General features: G+C 39.6%; 1 pseudogene; it reads left to right on the top strand.

Annotated features, from left to right (window-relative positions):
- The first annotated feature begins 9,104 nt into the window (after nucleotides 1-9,104).
- On the top strand, nucleotides 9,105-10,472 carry LOC101644770 (annotated as a pseudogene).
- The last annotated feature ends 504 nt before the right edge of the window (nucleotides 10,473-10,976 follow it).

Below are 10,976 nucleotides of genomic sequence, written 5' to 3' on the forward strand. Positions count from 1 at the left end.
AACTCATTTTCCCCCTCCCCCACTCTCCCTCCCTTATTAATCCTTGATAATTTATAAATTGTTATTTTTTCATGTCTTACACTGACCGATGTTTCCCTTCACCCAATTTCCTGTTGTCCACCTCCGTGGGAGGGGGTTATATATTTATCACTCTGATCTGTTTCCCTTTTTCCCCACCCTCCCACCTCCCACTCCCCCTCCTGGTATGGCTACTTTCATTATTGGTCCTGAGGGGTTTATGTGTCCTAGATTCCCTGTGTTCTAAAATCCTATCTGTACCAATGACATGATCTGGTCTAGCTGGATTTGTAAAGTAGAATTAGGGTCATGATAGTGGAGGTGGGAGGAAGCATTAAGGAACTAGAGGAAAGTTGTATGTTTCATCGGTACTATACTGCACCCTGACTGGCTCATCTCTTCCTTGTGACCCTTCTGTAAAGGTCTAATTGTCTACAGATGGGTTTGGGGTCTCCACTCCACCTTCCCCCTTATTCACATACATACTTTTTTGGGGTTTTTTTTCTGGGTCTTTGATGCATGATACCTGGTCCCATCGACATCTCATGATCACACAGGCTGGTGTGCTTCTTCCATGTGAGCTTTGTTGCTTCTTAGTTTGATGGCTGCTTGTTTATTTTCCAGCCTTTAAGACCCCAGATGCTGTATCTTTTGATAGTCAGACACCATCAGCTTTCTTCACTACATGTGCTATGCACCCATTTTGTCTTCAGTGATTGTGTCGGGAAGGTGACCATCACAGAATGCTGGGTTATTAGAACAAAGTGTTTTTGCATTGAGGGAGTACTTGAGTAGAGGTCCAATGTCCTTCTGTTGTCTTAATATTAACATACAAATATATGTACACAGATACTTTCCCTATCATAATATATAAATATATTTACATATGTACATGCCTGTATTTAGACCTCTATAATATTCCTTTGCCTTCTAGTTCTTTCATCTATTTCCTTTTGCTTTCTGTAAGGTAGGCAAAAGAAAGGCGCCAGAAAGCAAATCAGTCGAATTAGAACAAACAGGCTTTATTGGGGAGAAAAACCTAGACTGGGCAAAGTCCCACAGTCCACAATGTCCGGGTTGGGGGATTCGCACTGCAGGCAACAGGGGTGATGCTTAGATATGGACAGGTATGTCCGGGTTTCTGGAATGTAAGGTGTCTTCCTGGTTCAGTGTGTATTCGTGCCAGGTGCAGAGCGGCAGGCCGAGAACAAAGCGGGCACTGAGCCAAACGGGCAGTGAACAAAACGGGCCGTGAGCAAAAGAAAGAAAAAAACTTGCAAAGCTGCTGACAGGTTACATAGCCAGCTCTGGTCAGCTCCGCAGGTGTGTGACGGAGATTCAAGATCACTTGCTGCTAGTTGTTTCAGCTAGCTCTGGTCAGCTCCTCACGGGTGGGAGAGATCCAGGGTCACTTGCTGCTAGCAGCCAGCCTGGTATTCATCTGGCCATACGCTTTCCTTCTCTCCCAACATCATGTTTACCCTTCATTCGGATTTTCGTAATTCCTCTCGGCTACATTGCCCTTGATCAAGCCCAAATTTTAAAAACTGAGAACAACATACAAAGGAGAGGATGTGGTGAGATAGGAATTCTTATCCACTTCTGGTGAACTTTTAAATACAAGTATAGCCCGTGTGGAAGGTGATATGGGGATGCCTAAAACAGATGGCAATTGAACCACCATATGATCCAGCAATGCCATCACTGGGCTTATACCCAAAAGATATAAGAAACAGTCCATAGATAGATGTTTGCTCGCCCATGTTCATCACAGTTCACAATAGCAAGAAGGTGTGAACAGACTAAATTCCCATCAATAGAAGAGTGGATAAAACAAAACAAAACAAAAAACTCTTGTGCATACACACAACAGGATTATTTAGATCCCTAAAACTCTGTGATGAAGCCATGAAATACCTGAAGCTATGGAGGGATTTGGAAGACATTATGCTGAGTGAAGTTAGTAAAGCACAAAAGGACAAATGTTGTATGAACCCACTGCAGTAGGAACAAGCAGCAGAACGGGCACAAGTTCAAGTTTGTATGGCATCAAGTGTTCTGGTCGGGGACCAGTCAGCCTGGTAAAGAGCCAGACCAGTGCCAATGAACCACACAGTATTCGCTCCAGGTTTAAGTATAGTGTAGGTTCACTTGGCTTGAGAGCACCTCACCACACCTGGGATCAAATGGTTGGGGAGAGTGTGGGTGGGTGGGTGGACGGGTGGGAAGATGCTCTGTACTGTGTGGGTGCCATGCAGATTTGGGAGAAGTAATTGAGGGTGCTTTGGGGAGCACTGAAGGGAGGGGGGTGATGACTTTAGTGACTTTCAGTGGGTGGGCAAAATTAAATTAGGACTTCTGGAGTTATCCCGGGAACCCAGGCTGGGTGCTGTGGAATGCTGGGACACTGAATCCCAGATCTTTGAGACTCACGGTATACTCCAGAAGCTGCATCAGTGAGACCCCATGCATGAACTCCACTGGCTGAATTGGATTCAACTTCAGACAAATTTGTAATCTGAGGAGTGAAGTTTGAAAATACATGGTGACTGAGGAAGCAGAAGACAACTGTACCAAGAGTGGTGTACTGTTGGCTGGCAGACAAGCAAGGCCTTGCTACATTAATGCCCTGTATGCTGTATTAAGATACATATTATTCTGGCAATCCTGTGAAGGTCATTCTGTTATATATTGCTTATGCTTGTTCATATTACGGTGTATCTCAGAGGTGAGTCACCATTGGGACTCACCCTCTTGAAGCTGTGTTATTATTTTCTTTCTGAATGAAACCCAGGGATGCTTAGCCTACAGGTAGAACTAATAGAAAAAGGGTTTTGTGGGGATGGTTGATGTAGAGGGGTGAGGGACATAAGAGAAAGGTGATGCCAAAGAGTCTAGGAAGGAAAATTATGTTTCAAAGCTGATTATGGAAACAAATGTAAAATTCTGTTAGGCATGATTATACTATGGGATGATATGGCATAGGTATTAACTCCCAAGTTACATCAAATTAAAAGAAAGTTTAAAAAGCATAGATCCAGGAATGGGTTTGTGGTTTGTACTAACTCCTAGTTTCAATGTAAGGACAATTCGTTCTACATCATGGCCCTGCTCGATACTCGCCATCGGGAAGGGAACACAGAAGATATGGTTATTATAGAAAACTGTGGTGAAGAATTTAGATGGTTCCTGGCTATCAGATAAAATAGCATCTGGGGTCTTGAAGGCTTGTCTCCAAACAAGCGACCATCTAAGTCCACATGGAAGAATCACACCATCATCATTCACTGAAGGACCGGAACACACATAATCTGAAGAGGGTGGAGGGATCAGTGTCAGAGCCTAAATTGTGAGAAACTGGTGTGCAGAAGGCGATGGAGGAAAGCGGGAGCCCAAGCTTCATTTGTGGAACTACATAGGAAGTAAGACTTCAGAGAACTCTCCGTTCTAAAACGGAGGGAAGGGAGGCAAGTGCTCACATAAAGGGGAGCTTTGGAGGGAGGAATACAGAAGATCAAAGGCCAAAATCTGGCCTGACAGTTAAACCACTGTCAGTAGATCCCCTATGATGAAGGCTAGACCTGATCTGTTTTCCCTAATTTTTCTGTATTTTTAATTTTGTTTGTATTTGTTCATAGTATAGTGCATCTCAGAGGTATTATGTCAATAGAGGTTACCCTCTTGAAGCTGTGTTATATGTTTTTCTGATTTTCAGTATATGAAACCCCAGGTTGCTAAACCTATAGGGACAGAAAATAGAATAAGGGGCTCAGGGAGACAGAGATATGGTGGGGGAGGAGATATTAAAAGGGAGATGATATCAAGGAGTCCATGTAGAAAAAGAATGGTTGGAAACTAATTGTGGTAGCAAATATACAATTCTAATAGATGTGATTGAAATATGGAGTATGAAATATAAAATATGTATTAAATCCCAATTAATAAAAAAGTACACTAACCCATACACTGTGATATTAGCTTAAAAAATAAGCCCATGATAAAAATAATTAGTGTCCAGGAATAAATCTGCATATGAATATTCAGTTGATTATTGAAAGAGATGCCAAACTAATACAATATGCTTATCAAAAATGGCACTGGATTAATTAAACAATTTTATGAAAAGAAAAGAATGTAAGAATGATAAAGGGAGGAATGTAGGGGAAGAAATTAATTTATAATTTTAAAAATGGAGAATATAGAGAAAAGAAAAGAATAAATAGGAGAGGAATATGATAACCACATACCATAAAATGTAATTCAAATTGCATCTATCAAAGATTTAAATGCAAAATTAGGATATAAAATGTCTAAGATAAAATATTTGGGGGGGAGAAGAGTATGATCTTTGACTAGTTCTATCTATAGTCCTATAAATAAAATAACAAACCATAAAGAAGACACTCCAAAAAGTATATGACCTCAAGTTTATGAAGATATATACTTTGAAAGATACTGGGAAGAAAAATAAAAGATTAGCCATATGCTAGTGGAAAAAATCTTCACAACACATATCAAAAAATGACTAACATTCAGACTACATTAAAGGCAACTTATATATTTTAATAAATGTAAGACTTTGAGCTAGTAAATAAATAAATAAGGGATGAGCACAAAGTTTTAACAGATATTTTACCATAAAAGAGAGATAAATTGAAGTAAGCACATGAGCTGGAACTCCAAATATAGACATATTATAAGGGAATAGAAACAAAATAAATGATCTACCATAATCTACTTACTATGACTAAAATGGAGAAATAAAATAAGTGATAAGTTACTACAGTTTGGCAGTTTCTTAAAATGTTACAATGTGCTGAGTTTATGATTTAGAGATGCCAAATTCAGGTATTTTGCTTTTGAAAAATAAACCAAATATGCACGCAATAACATACACAAATGTTTACATTGTTATTCATCAAGTCAATTTTTTAAATAAACAGTTTTATTGGGACATAATCAAATATCATACAATTCAATAGTTCAAGAAGAAAATAGTTCAAGAAGAGTTATTCAATCATTACCACCATCAATTTGAGAAGTTTTTCTTCCTTATTTAACTCCTAGTTAGTGGCTCCCCACTTCCTTACAAACCTGTTGCCATCCGCCCAACAAACCTTTAATCCAGTTACCTTCTCTAGCGAGTCACCCATCCTGGCTTTCATATACTGAAAACCTGCAGAAAACATCAACCAACCAACCAACCAAAGGGTCAAAAACTAATAACAACAATTTTAAAAAAGGAAAACCACAGTTGAAAAGAAAACAGAAAATTTTAAAACTAGAAAACTAGAGGAACTTTAAAATAAGTGAAAGGGGAGACCAAACGATAAGGTGTTAAAATGTAACCTCCCTATGTCTGCTCAAATCCACTTTCCAAGGCACTCCATGACCGCAAGGCTGTTCACATCCCTGGCCTGTGTTCAGAGGGGATTCACCTGAGGACATGAGGTCGGTTTTTTTTTCCTGATCCTGTGTGGTGGGGCACAACACTCCAATAGCGTTTTCTTGACTGTAAGCTTACCAAGCAGATCACCAAGTCTTTTTACCAAAAAGTGTCTTGGTGCATTCGAGCTGGTAACCTGTCTGCTCTCAGCCATGTGCTTAGGAGGAATGCCATCAGAGCTCCGCAAATTCTAAAATGTATTTTAGTATCTCTAAACTGGAAACAGCCCAAATGTCTATCACCTCGTAATCAAATTTTTTAAAATTGTGTTGTATCCATGAAATGAAATACTATTCAGCAACTAAAAGAATAAAATAATTTATAAAACTCACTTCCATTGAGTGAATACTGACTCATAGCGAGCCCCCGGTGAGTTTTCCAGACTGTAACCTTTTCAGAGGGTATTAAAGTTCCATCTTTGTCCCGAGGAGCTGCTGGTATTTTGAACTGTCACCAATGCGGATCGCAGCCTCACACGTCCACTACACCACCAGGGCTAGCTAGATAGCTAGAGAGATAGATATATGGATGGATGAATGAATGAATACATAAAATCAGATTCATTATATGAAAGTAAAGAAGCCAGGTGCAAAGCATCACATGTTACATGACTTCATTTACATGATTTCTAGAAAACACAACATTATAGAGATAGAAATGTGATCAGTGGTTGTCAGAGTTTAGTATTGTGAGAGGGAATTTAATCACAATGTAAACTTGTTGGGATAATAGGAATGTTATACATATTACACAGATAGGGTTTACTCTATTTATTCTCTCTGTGCATTTGTCAAAACTTACTGAACTATCCAACTAAAAATGGGTGAGTTTTTTGTGTGTAAATTATGTCTCAATAAACCATAATACACAAAAACTATAGTATTCTTTGGATGCTCCTCAGCTTCTATTTGTCCCAAAAGCTTCTTTCTTTTGCATCCCTGTGAAAAACAGTTTAATTCCACATATATGACCCTTAAATCAACTGTGGTATTGACAGGATTGAAATGGATAACTCCAGGAATAAATTTAAAATTCCCTTCTGAATTAAACTAAAATCTTGTGAAGAGACAATGTAAGCTTTTTTGTATAAGGTTAACCGGTCATTAATAGAAAGAATAAGCATTTCTACTTTGGATGAGAAATTGTTTCTTTTAAAGTGTCTGTTAAGAGTGCTCACAACCTAGGTTTAAGGAAAAAATATCTTGGTTAACAAATTCACTGCCATCAAGTGAGTTTTGATTCAAAGTGACATTACAGGAGAGAGAAAAATTAGCTCTGTTGGTTTCTGAACCTGTAAATCTTTACAGGAGTAGAAAGCCTCATCTTTCGCCCACAGAGCAACTGTGAGTTCAAACTGCTGCCCAATGAGCAATCCACGATGCCAATAGGAAGTTAAGAAATGAAACTGATGGCATTAAGATAGATCCTGGCATTGCCAAGTTGTAACCAAGATGAGGTAAATGCTAATGATCTGTTTTTATCAAGTTTCATGTTTTGTCATTGGAACGTTCTGTAAATCTGTAAGTGAAATAATGACCTAAGTCTATTACCTTAAGAAAGGGGAAAACCTACAACTCCATGTATTCCATGGCATGTGACTCAGCATTGTTAAACCAATCTCAGAGCAAGTAAACTCACTCTTGATGATTGTCTAAGATAATAGTTAACAGCACATTCTAGCTTTTTGTCATTCTTCCCCCATCTGTGCTTGCCTTTATATTTTTTCACTCAAAGAAAACAGTTTTCACTTTCTGCGATCCAGAGCAAACTACAGCCTCCTGCCTGGGTATTAGAAAGTCTCCTCATTTCACAAAATATATTTAAAATATCCTTAAATAAAATGGTTTATTCTCTAGCTGACTCTATATCTGCTATCTTCCTTAAAACATCTTACAGCGGCTACTCATTACATTTGGTCTTCTTTATCAACAATACAGAGATACAGGAGGCTACCATAATATCACTTGTCCAACTTTGGCATTACCATAAAGACCTAACTAATAATTGCATGTGTTAGTTACACTGTGATCTGGGGAAAAAAACAAATATAACAAAACAGAAAGACAGTAGCATGTCTTGCTAGACACCAATTCCTTAATATCTATGTATGCAAATCCATTCTATTTCATTCCATCTAAAATTTCCTCTCATTGGCCAGTTTCAACTACTCTAGTTGATAATTTGGTTTCCTGAGTAATGCAAATGATTATGCTCTGCTGAATAGTTGGTGTTTAGAACTCACACAAAGGTGCCTGAGAAGAGGCCCATTGATCTGCTTCCCAAAGCCCTATGGAATATAGTTCTCTTCTGCACACATGGGGTTCAATTCCATCAAAAAGTTGATGACAAATGCATCTTGCATTTAATGTCCTATCGTAAAGCCACAGTTTTCAACAACACCTTACATGTATATTTGCTTCGTTGCATGCCCATTTCCTTAACTATTCAATAAGCAACTAACTTCCAGACCAAAAAAATATATATATTGCATTGAGTTTGATTCTGACTCGCAGTAACCTCATAGGACAAAGTCAAACTCCTCTACATGGTTTCTAGGACAGTAAAGCTTTACAGAAACAAACGACCTCATCTCTCTCCTGAGATACTAACTTGCCAAATATAATTACAATATTATTTCACAAATACATTCAAAACAAACGAAAAGACTGTGCTGTTTTCTGGTCTGAAAAAATGTGTTTAATATATAAAGATAAGCAATATATTAAATCTTATCTTTATGACATTTTCATTATTTTAAACTCAAAAAACAAATATATATTCACATTGTTCAAATAAGCTTTTATAGCTAATTTAGATATATGCTGTTTAATTTATGAGTCACATATTACTGCGTGGTCTATTCAGTTTAGTTGAACATCAATTATTCAATTTGAATATGTATTTGCCCTGAAAGCTTTTCCTTTCTTTCCCAATAGCCTGTAATTTTAGCAATAGAACTCTCAGTGGTTATCATTCTTTAGAGTATATTGCTCTATTTAAGAATGCCATTTTCCATTTTGACTTAAAAACAGCATATGAACTGAAAATGCAGAGCCAAGGACCGTGAACTAAGGACCAAAGGCAGCAATGTTTCCAGTGTTGTCACACCCCGCTACGCACACAGGCTAAGAAGCTGAAAATGTTTTCTATCCTACTTTCCTCCCTCTCCCCACGCCTCCCCTTAAAAAAACATGCTACTTTTTAAGACTCACATTTGATTTAAAAACCCATTTGCTTTCAGGGAAACTTTCAAAGGTCAACTATGGAAAATGTACACTGATGCTACTTCCACACAAGCTTTGACCATGCATATTTTATGTTGAAAATTAAGTGCAGGGTCAACAAGTCATATATGTAATCCTATGGAAGCAAAACCAAAACGCTACTTTTAAAGATTTTTGCTTTGTAATATTTGATCTGAACTCTTGAGAACTTCTTGCCCTTGAAATTTAAATCGAAAAACAAAATATCAAGTAAACAAAACCACAGAATGTTTGTAGTAGATGAGAGTTTGTGAACTTTATTAAGAATAATTCTTTAGAGGTTCTATTACATCGACCACTTAAGAGTCGCGCTGTAAAAAGCAACAACCTCCCTCTCCTCTTCTCCGCCATCTGCCCGGAGTCGCGAACCAGCAGGCATGCATGAGCACATCTCCCTCCACGTCAGCCAGGCCGGTGTCCAGATCGGCAATACCTGTTGGGAGCTCCACTGTCGGGAACACGGCATCCAGCCTGATGGCCAGATGCCCAATGACAAGACCATTGGGGGAGGGGATGACTCTTTCAACACCTTCTTCAGTGAGACGGGCGCTGGCAAGCATATGCCCAGGGCAGTGTTTGTAGACTTGGAGCCCACACTCATTGATGAAGTTCGCACTGGCACCTACCACCAGCTCTTCCCCTGAGCAGCTCATCACGGGCAAGGAGGATGCTGCCAACAACTGTGCCCGTGGGCACTACACCATCAGCAAGGAGATCATCGACCTCGTCCTGGACAGAATCTGCAAGCTGGCTGACCAGTGCACAGGTCTCCAGGGCTTCTTGATTTTCCACAGCTTCGGTGGGGACACCGATTCCGGGTTCACATCCCTGCTGATGGAACGCCTCTCGGTTGATTATGGCAAGAAGCCAAAGCTGGAGTTCTCCATCTATCCTGCCCTCCCAGGTATCCACAGCTGTAGTTGAGCCCTACAACTCTATCCTCACCACCCTAGAGCACTCAGATTATGCCTTCATGGCAGACAATGAGGCCATCTATGACATCTGTGGTAGGAACCTCGATATCGAGCGCCCAACCTATACCAACCTTAACCGCCGGATTAGCCAGATGGTGTCCTCCATCACTGCTTCCCTCAGATTTGATGGTGGCCTGAATGTAGATCTGACAGAATTCCAGACCAACGTGGTGCCCTACCCCCGCATCCACTTCCCTCTGGCCACATACACCCCTGTCATCTCAGCTGAGAAAGCTTACCATGAACAGCTTTCTGTAGCAGAGATCACCAATGCTTGCTTTGAGCCCGCTAACCAGATGGTGAAATATGACCCCCGCCTGTTGGACCATGGTGACATGGTTCCCAAAGATGTCAATGCTGCCATTGCCACCATCAAGACCAAGCGTACCATCCAGTTTGTGGATTGGTGTCCCACTGGCCTCAAGGTTGGCATTAATTACCAGCCTCCCACTGTGGTCATTGGTGGAGACCTAGCCAAGGTGCAGCGAGCTGTGTGCATGCTGAGCAACACCACAGCCATTGCTGAGACCTGGGCTTGCCCGGACCACAAGTTTGACCTGATGTATGCCAAGAATGCCTTTGTCCACTGGGATGTGGATGAGGGGATGGAGGAAGGAGAGTACTCTGAGGTCCCTGAGGACATGGCTGCCCTTGAGAAGGATTCTGAGGAGGTTGGTGTGGATTCTGTCGAAGGAGAGGGTGAGGAGGAAGGAGAAGAATACTAAAGTTGTCACAAAGGTGCTGCTCTTACAGGGAAACTTACTGTTCTAATCATTGTAAAGTTATGGGCTGATGGGTTAATATGTACGTACCAGTGTAAACTTCCATATACAATTACTGACCTGCACTTTAAAACATGAACGCTTTGTCACAGACCCAAGCTGTTCATTTCCTGATGGGTTTACAATAAAGTATTCCCTGTCTTAAATGAAAAAATAAAAAAGAATAATTCTTTAATGGGTACTATATTTTCCTTACATGATTTTTGCTTTTTTTCCCATGAAATTTTCATTCATTTTTTTACTCAATTTTCAATTGGGTTAATTATTCAAAGAAATTTGTATTGGTTTATAAGTATTCCAGATACATTTTATCAAAATTATTATCTATAGTTTGTCTTGCTTTTAGAATGTTTTAATATTCACTTTTATTTCTATACCTATGTCATGTGTTCCTAAGTTTTCTGCTTCCATTTTTAAAGTTTCCCTTGTTAGCATCTCTTTTTAGCTTTCTTTTGCATTTTTTTGCAATTAATTTGGAATTACTTTCCATATA

Source organism: Echinops telfairi, unplaced genomic scaffold, assembly GCF_000313985.2.
Source record: "Echinops telfairi isolate 266 unplaced genomic scaffold, ASM31398v2 ScPeMD7_4;HRSCAF=17, whole genome shotgun sequence".
Lineage (NCBI taxonomy): Eukaryota > Metazoa > Chordata > Mammalia > Afrosoricida > Tenrecidae > Echinops > Echinops telfairi.